The sequence below is a fragment of the Ceratotherium simum genome, chromosome 11, assembly GCF_057802395.1.
Source record: "Ceratotherium simum simum isolate JZ-2026a chromosome 11, ASM5780239v1, whole genome shotgun sequence".
In the NCBI taxonomy this organism is placed as follows: domain Eukaryota; kingdom Metazoa; phylum Chordata; class Mammalia; order Perissodactyla; family Rhinocerotidae; genus Ceratotherium; species Ceratotherium simum.
The window spans coordinates 31,042,113-31,051,320 of NC_141910.1; positions in this window are offsets into that span (position 1 = coordinate 31,042,113).

The following is a 9,208-nucleotide window of genomic DNA, read 5'->3' on the forward strand; positions in this document are numbered from 1 at the left end:
TATAGTTTTCTAAATGCTTTTCTAATTTATTACCTCTTTTCATCTTTGCATTTTCTTGTGAGATATATAGTATGATATATTATTGTCATTTGGCAGCTTAGGAGAATGAGGTGCAAAAATATTAAATAACTTATCCAAGGTCATATAATTAATTAATAACAGAGCAAAGATAAGACTCCAGTTCATCTTTCTAATTTGAGCCTCTTTCCACTCAGTGGTAATCACAACAGATTTGAATATAATCATCAAGATCTGCAAAGAATCAAAAATAAAGGGTTACTTGGTCCATAATCTGGGGTTTGATTATTTCAGCATCACTCTCCACCCCCACCACCTTTGAAGGCTGAGCAAATACTAGCAAAAATGAAGAAAATATTAGAATGAGAAAAGGTTCGATTTTGTGAGGAAATTTCTTATCAGCATCCTCTCTTGATGGTTTTGCCTTTTCTCTCTTTCTCTGCCTAAACACAAGCTTCCTGTTGCTTTTTCTTTTTATTTCTTTGTTTTAAGAAGTGAAGGAAGAAGACTGAAAAGAATGGGCAGGGGAATCTCAAAAACACATTTGTTTAACTCAAATATGAGAGCATCAAATACATGCACAGCCTTGCAGTAGACTATGAAGAGGAGAAACAGAGTTAAGCTTAATGGAGTGTTTGCTTCAGTTGGTTTCATTGAGTTCCCACAGTGCTTACTGTAAAGGGCATTATTGGGAGGATTCAAGGGGAAAATGCATCAGACAAAATTCCCACATGGGAAAAGCTTTACAACCTAATTGGGGAAACAAACTATACACTCTTGAAATAGCTAGGTAACAGCACAAGGTAATATGTGATTAGGTGTAAAAATGAATGATTCCTGGCTACGTTTCTTTTTGTGCAGAAAGTATCAGAAAATCACTTCAAACTGCAAAGCAACAAAGGAATTGGAAGGATACCAGAATATCCTTGCCCAAGGCAGGATATGCTGCAAAACATCACAAGAGACAAGGAAAAGTGCTAGAAAGCTGGTCAGCAACTGCCTTCAAATCTCATCTCTGCGCCCGCTGCATACCTACCACGTTTTTTCCTTATTTTCCTATAGATCAAGATTTTGCTGCTTCATTGTGCTCATGGCTAGGAATGGCTTCCTTGTTATTCTGAACTTTATATATTTTTAGTTCAAGTAATCAGACCTGAGCCATTAGCTCTCTCTAAGTCAAAGTTCTAGTTATTAGGACAGAGATACTGACTGGTTCATCTTGGGACAAGTCAATAATCCCTGATTCAGTCAGCAGTGGCTGGGTGAGAGAGCCACAAATGCAAATAAATGCTGGGTCAAATATCTGGGGGAAGGAGCAAGCTCTAAGAAAAAAAGTGTCGTATCCTCACAGGATATCTTAAATTGTGTTTATTGGAGAAACTAATTCAGAAAAAAATTATGGGCTGAGATGAGTTGCTGGAAGGCCTTGGGAACTGGTAGAGCATAAAGAATCAGTGACATTTGGATTGATGAAAGAGGGTGAAGTCAAGGAATAACTACTGATAGAGCAATAGAAATGGAGCAAATGTGGAGATGAGTCAGGTGTGTTTGAGGAGCAACGGATAGAGGGGTCTTCCTGGAGTCAAGGGTTCATGTTGGACAGTTTTGGGAAAATCATTCAATAATCTTTACGTGGGGAACACATTAGAGGTGGATTTTTGGTTTCTTTTTTAGATTATAGATGTAGCTTTAGAAGTTGTCAGCATTAGAGTGCTAAATTCTCTCAACTCATGAAAATAGATTAATTTATCCAGAGATATATTTTTTAAAATGAGTAGGAAAGAGGATCAAGGATGGAAACTTGAGAATCATCAGCACTTTAAGGACGGAAAAAAGAAGAGAATCCTGAGGGAAATCCTGAGAAGCAATGGCTACAGAGATGGAAGGAAATGGTTCCACAGAGGGCAAAGGAGGAGAGAATGTCAAACAGAAAATAGTCAACAGGTCAGTTGCAGAAAATTCCAAGAAGATAAGGCCTGAACAATGTTCACTGGATTTGACAGTTAGGAAGCAATTGGAGACCTTAAAGAGAAACAGGTGGATAAAAAGATAAGCCTGTGGAGAAGACAAATACAGGGGTCAATGTGTAAATTGGAGGGTATAGAGGTGGAGGCATAGAGTACACCATCAAGATTATCTGTGAGGAGGAGATGAGTGGAGGCAAGTCACTGGGAAAGGGAGAGGGAGGCGAAGAACTAGGGAGATATTTGAAATAGGGGATCAAACTGACCAAGTTTAGAAACTGAGGAGAAAAAATAATGTGGGAAATTCACAAAGGACTTGTGAGAGTGTGGAATTTGGTTGGAATGTGTTTCAGAGAGTGATAATTTGCAGAAAGAGTCAAGGACTGAGAAGAAGTCATTAGATTTGAAAATAAAAACTATGGGGGGCCCGCCCCATGGCTTGGCTGTTAAGTGCGTGCGCTCCGCTACTGGCGGCCTGGGTTCGGATGCCAGGTGCACCCCAACGCACTGCTTCTCCGGCCATGCTGAGGCGGTGTCCCACATACAACTAGAAGAATGTGCCACTGTGATGTACAACTATCTGCTGGAGCTTTGGGGAAGGAAAACAAAGGAGGAGGATTGGCAATAGATGTTAGCTCAGTGCCGGTCTTCCTCAGCAAAAAGAGGAGGATTAGCATGGATGTTAGCTCAGGGCTGATCTTCCTCACACAAAAAAAAACAAAAAAAACTCCTTGAAAATAAAAACTATGAAGGGATGTTCTGAATTACTTGTTACTTTCTCAATTACTTTTATTTACATGATTGCATTAAATCTATCTAACCACTGTGTGTGGTTAGCAGCCTGAATATTATTGAACCACTATTGGGAAATGAGGAATTGCAGCCTAATAGATTAAATAGTTTGCTAGAGGTTCTACAGCTATTAAGGCACAAAGATTCAAATTCAGCTACTAAAACTTTAATTCTGGTGCTCATTTGGCTTCACCATGGTTTCCAATACTTTAATAACTACAGTTATAGGAACAATAGAGAGCAGATTACAGATTTTAGGTAAGTGGTAAAGAAGTAGAAATAAGACACACAGACCACGTTTCAAGAAGTTAAAAAGTAAAGAGAAAGGGAATTTCAGAACAGAGAAAGGATGTGGGAATTTTTGTAATGGATTTAAATGGATAAAGAAGCCTTAAGGTAGTTGTGCCATAAGGTGTAGTACCAGTGGTGAAGGAGAGCCTGGGGATGAGGGGTCATCTTTGGAGAGTAGCCACAGCTCCTCCTTAATAAGCGGTGATGATAAAGGATGGTGAAATGTGGAGACATTTTGAGATAAGTCAGTTAACAAGCTTCTCTGTCCCTAAGTTTCCTCCTTTGTCAATAGATAATAATATCCACGATACAAGATTTTTGTGAGAATCCCATTAGAAACTCTATATAACAGCCTAGAACACAGTAAGGACTGAATTTTTGGTGGCTACAACTGTTACTATGAATGCTAATAGGCTAAAGACAGTGGAACTCATCAAACATTCCATCAGCTCCCCCATGTTCGTCATATTCCTTGCAGTTAGCTGGGGCCATGTGAGTTGTTCTGGTCAGTGGACTAGCAGCAGAAGTGATACAAATTCCTTCTGGGACAGTATTGTGAACAGCCAGCATCCATTGTGAACAGCATCTCTAGTTGTCTTTTCTCCTGCCCAACAAATGGAATGTTCCATATAGTGGAGACACTGGCAGCCCAGATGGAGTAGAGTTTCCCCTTCTGCTCCCTCCTAACTATCATTAGTCATCTATCATGACAAAAAAAATACATACTTTTCTTGTGTTAGGACACTGATTTCAGGGTTAATTTGTTAAGTCTGCATAACGTAGCTTATCCTGACTACTACTACCACCACCATGCTAATGGCAGTTTCACATCCTATACATCTTGTTTCTAAGAGTATACATTAGAGCCTAGTTAGTTCCAGAATATTTCTATTGGCCACTGGGAATCCTCTGTAAAGTTTAATTTACTTAAATTTCCTTCAGAGCAATTCACAAAGTACTGTTTTAGCATCAACCATGTGCACTGTCCTGGGAGTTTAGAACACAAAGTTAATAATAACAATCGTGAACATGTATTGAGCTGCCTCACTCCAGGTGTAATGTGCCTTATAACAAAATTATGAGTTGAGTTCTACAATTAATTTCATTTTACAGATGAGGGAACTGAGGCCCGGAGAGGTTAATTACTTGACCGGAAACATAGAGCTGATGGGTGGTGGCAAAGCTAGAATTCTAAATTAGGTACTAGAATTCATACTTTCAATCACTCTGTTATATTTTCCACCTCTTCAGTGGTATCCACCCTAGAGGAGTTCAGAGTTTCTGGAAAGAATTCTAAAATTCTAGGCCACTGATTGGGTGCATAGAATTGGCTGAGGAACTTTTACAAAATTAGCTATTCTTGAGCCCTTCCTAGACCTGCTGAATCCGAAGCTCTGTGGTAAGGCTTGCCGATTCTAATTGTCAACAGAGTTTGGGATCCACTGTCTAAACTAGTTCTTCAAAACTTTTTAATCTTGATAAATGACACTGGTCCAGTGACCTATTGTTGCATAACAAAGTATCCCAAAACTTGTTGGCTTAAAACAACAATTTATTATTATTATATCCCAAGATTTTGTAGGTCAGAAATTTGAGCAGGGCACAGTGGGGATCACTCATCACTCATCGCTCCCTAGACACTCCACAATGTCTGGGGCCTCAGGTGAGATAATACTACTGGCTGAAGGTTAGAAATGCTGGGGACTGGATGGGCAGCTCTCCCTGTCACTGCTGCTCCTGCTGGTATCTTCACCTGGCTACCTTAGGCTTTCTCACAGTATGACTGCCTCAAGGTAGTCACATTTCTTACTTGGAAGCTCAGGGCCCTAAAAACAATTGTCCTCTGATCTCCCTCACACTCCTTTTAGTACTTGTTAGCAGGAACTTAGACTCCACTATTGTCCTTGGCCCTGCAAAGCATTTATCACCAGGCTCTGAGCAGTTTAGAAACACACACTTTGGGCAACCCTTAGATATAGATTAAGTTATTCTAGCAAACATAGATATGTGAAAATTTCTTTTCCTTCCACCTCTGCCCCCACCACTTGCCCAGATGAGAGCTTCTGCAAAGGAAAGTAACCAGCCACCTCTAGGATAACACTTTTTCTGGCCCGGCTGGGGGGGCCACACACACCCACACCCACACACACAGACACACACACACACGTGTGCACACCAACTGGCACCATGACTTTAGTTGTATTTGGCCCATTGAAAAAAACACAGGCCAGCAAGCAACATTTATTTAATCATTTGCCAATCTGCCTTTGGACATAACAAACGCAGTTTGAGCTCAGATTCCTGAGAGTCTAATTGAGGTATCACTGGCAACTGTGAAATCCTCAAGTTCAAGTGGAATAGCCATGACAGGCAATAGCTGATTCTTGTTGCTGAGCTTTTATTTCACTCAGTTAGGGAATATTTTCTAGGACTATAACCTATGGAAAGCTATTGACACTTTAGGCTATACTCAGCTAAATATAGAATAAAAAGTTATTTTAAGTATCTGTGTAATACTTTGAAATACACACAGGATTTTTTCCTGCTTCCTTTGCATACTTTCTGCACTAAGCAATATCATTAAAGAAAAAAATGAGCTCTTTTCTTTCAGCTGTTATATGCCTGGTTTGTTAAATAAGATCCCTCAGTCTCATTAGACCAAGGAACAAGACTACACCTCTTGTGTGGTCTAGGTGAAACATTTGATGGCAATAAGAATCACGTAGACAAAGTCAATAGTATGTATGTATATATACACACATTAGCTTCTGTGATTCCCTGATCACAGCAGCTAGAAGTGGTTTCTCCCTCTTTTGATTTCCAATATCATGTATCTGCTCTGGTCATAATTCTTTTAAATATTCCCATGTTTTATGATTGTTTTATTTATTCAATATCTTTATTTAACACCCTATATGTCAGGCATTTATGATGTGGCTATGATTATAGAGTTAAATAAAACACAGTTTCTTCCCTTAAGGAACTCACAGCCTATTAAGAAATTGCATAGAAGTAAATATATATTACAAGGTAATGTGAAAATAGTGTTAACAGAGATTTGTACATAGTGTTTTGAAAGCTCACTCGTATTGGTATATACCTTATTTTCCTAATCAATTTTAAAATTCAATTATTTAAAATTTTTTTCCCTGTATCAATTCCCATAATAACTTGAATTTATTTGGAAGGTCTTTGGTGTTGATCAATTTTGTTTCATTTTTGGTTTCGTTTTTTTAGTACTTGATCATTGGGGGAGTACATCCTCTAGAATTTCTTAAAATATTATTTTTATTGAAGTATAAAATACACACAGAAGGTGCACCACATCCTCAATTTATGTGTCAATGAAATATCGCAAAGTAAACATGTCCATGTAACCACACTCCAGAATGGTGTGCTGGAGCTGGCTTGTACCAGCTTGAGGGAGACAATTGTTACAAATTCAGGAATTTTGCCGCTGGTTATTCAAATGTTGGTAGCTTGAAATAGGGCATCATGGGAATATTTAAATATCAAGGCCTTTGTTTCCAGAAAGCAAGTTGCTAAATATTTACCATCACAGATTAATCACTGCAGATTAATAAATAGAAGATTACCAGCATCCCCGAAGTCATCCCTGTGTCTACCTCCAGTTACCAACCACTCTGTCTTAGAGGTAACCACTAACTTGACTTCTAGTATTGTACGTTAATTTTACTATTGTGGAATTGTACAGCATGAAGAAAGAAGAGATTCATGGAGATCTGAAGCTTAAACAATTTTGGGGATCCTCTTTAAGTAGACACATACAAAACTATAAATATAAAATTAGGTACAATACTTAGATGGAATCTGAGCCCAGGACCTTTATTATCTTCATAGGAAATCCAACTCTGCTAGAATGTATATTCTTTTTTCTTGTCTTGTTTCTATCTCTTAACATTGTATTTGAGAGATTCGTGTATGTTGTTGCATGTAGCAGACAGCACTAGTCTGTGCATTTCATTGTTTGAATTTATCGCATGGTACTTAACCATACTTATCATATGGTACTTGAATTTATCAATAGTACTTAACTGTTCTATTGTTGAGAGATATTTGTTTCCAATCTGAGGCACTTACAGATATTCCTGCCACAAATGTACATGCCTTTTGGTGCACACATGTTGCATTGTGTTGGGAGTACACCTATGAGTGAAATTGTGGCATCATAGGTTATTCATACATTCATCTTTAATAGACAGTGCCAAATAGTTTTCCAGAGTGGTGGTAAAAGTGTACCATCCTCACAGCAGTGTATGAGCGCTCCACTTCTACGTTCTTGCCAAAACAGGATATTTATTCATCCTGGTGGGTGTGCATTGCCCTGATGACCAATTAGCTTTAGCAGATTTTCCACTGAATTTTGGCCCTGTGGATATTTTCTTTTGTGCAAGTGTTTTATACATTTTTTAAAAAATTGGGTTATCTATCTACTTTTAATGACTTATAGGAGTTGTTTTTAGAGTACGGGTGTAAGTTCTTTGAGGGGTATATGTAATGCAAATATTTTCTCTCATTCTCTAGTTTGGGTTTTCACTCTTTTAAAGATATTTTTTAGTGAAGTTAAGTTCTTGATATTGTAGAAATTTAATCATTTTTAATAGCCAGTGTATTATGCATTCTGTTTATGAAATCTTTGCCTTCCCAGAAACATTAAAGGTACTCTCCTATGTTATTTTATAAAAGCTTTATTGTTTTATCTTTCATTTACTGAAAAATATCTATAAGTATGATGGAGGATTTTTCTATATCTCTTTTAATTCTGTCAAGTTTTGCTTTATATAATTTGAATCCATCAGTCACTGCAGAGAAATTTAGAATTATAATATATTCCTGGTGGGTTGATATTCCCTTCAACTTCAATAATGCTTCTTACCTCAAAGTCTATCCTTTTTGATATTTGTATGTCTACAATCCTTTTATTTAATATTCACATTGTAAACTTTTCCCTTCCTTTATATTGTCCATCTATTTGCATCGTTACATTTGTGTATCTATTGTGCCTACTGTTGTTTTTATCCAGTCTGACAAACTTCGTCATTTAATAGGAGTATTCAGTTCATTTACATTTAATAAAGTTACTGATATATTTGGGCTTAAACCTGCTATCTTGGGATTTGATTTATATTTCACCAGCATGTTCTGTGTTCCTTTTTTCATGATCATTTTCTTATTTTATAGCTTATTGTAAATATTTTTCACTTTCTCCTATTGGCTTATTAGTTATACATTTGTTTACTATTTGTATTGGCTGCCCCAAATATTACAACATGCATTTCTGACTTATTCTAAAAAATTAGTACTTTTACCACTTCTCCTTCTACACCAAGCTAGGCTTTTTGCTATTTTTTGTCATATATTTTGTTATATGTATGTCTAAATATCACAAGATTATTATTTTATACAGTTAATGACCATTTAGATTTAGACATATATTTATCTTTTCTATAATTTTCATTTCTTCCTGAACCTCTATGATTCCATCTGGTTTATTATTTCTCTGTCTAAAGAATGTCCTTTAATATTTATTTTAGTACATGTCTTTTTGCTTAATTACTATAACTTTAGAGCAATTCTTGCAATCAGATTGCCTATGTTTTCCAACTTTGTTTTCTTCTTCAGAATTGTTTTGGCTCTTCTGTATTTTTTGCGTTTCTATATAAATTTTAAGAGCACCTTGTCAAATTCTTCCATTTTATTCTTTGACTTTGCTATTAGCTCTAACATTTTTTTAAAAAGATTTCTTAGTACTTTTTACATATATGATCATGTTGTCTATGAATAAAAGGAGTTTAATTTCCTCATCTCCAATCTGTATGCCTTTTCTTTTCTTTTCTTTTTTTGAAAATTTAGTTTACTATTTTTTAAATTTTTGGGGGCGTTTCCACTTTTTTTTTCAATTATTTTATTGACGTCATAATGGTTTATAACATTGTGTAATTCCAGCTGTACATTATTATTTATCAGTTTCTGTATAGACTGCATTGTAATCGCCACCAATAGTCTAATTTTTATCCGTCACCATATATATGTGCCCTTTTACCCCTTTTGCACACCCCCCAATCTCCTTTCCTCTGGTAACCACTAAACTGTTCTCTTTATCCATGTATTTGTTTATCTTC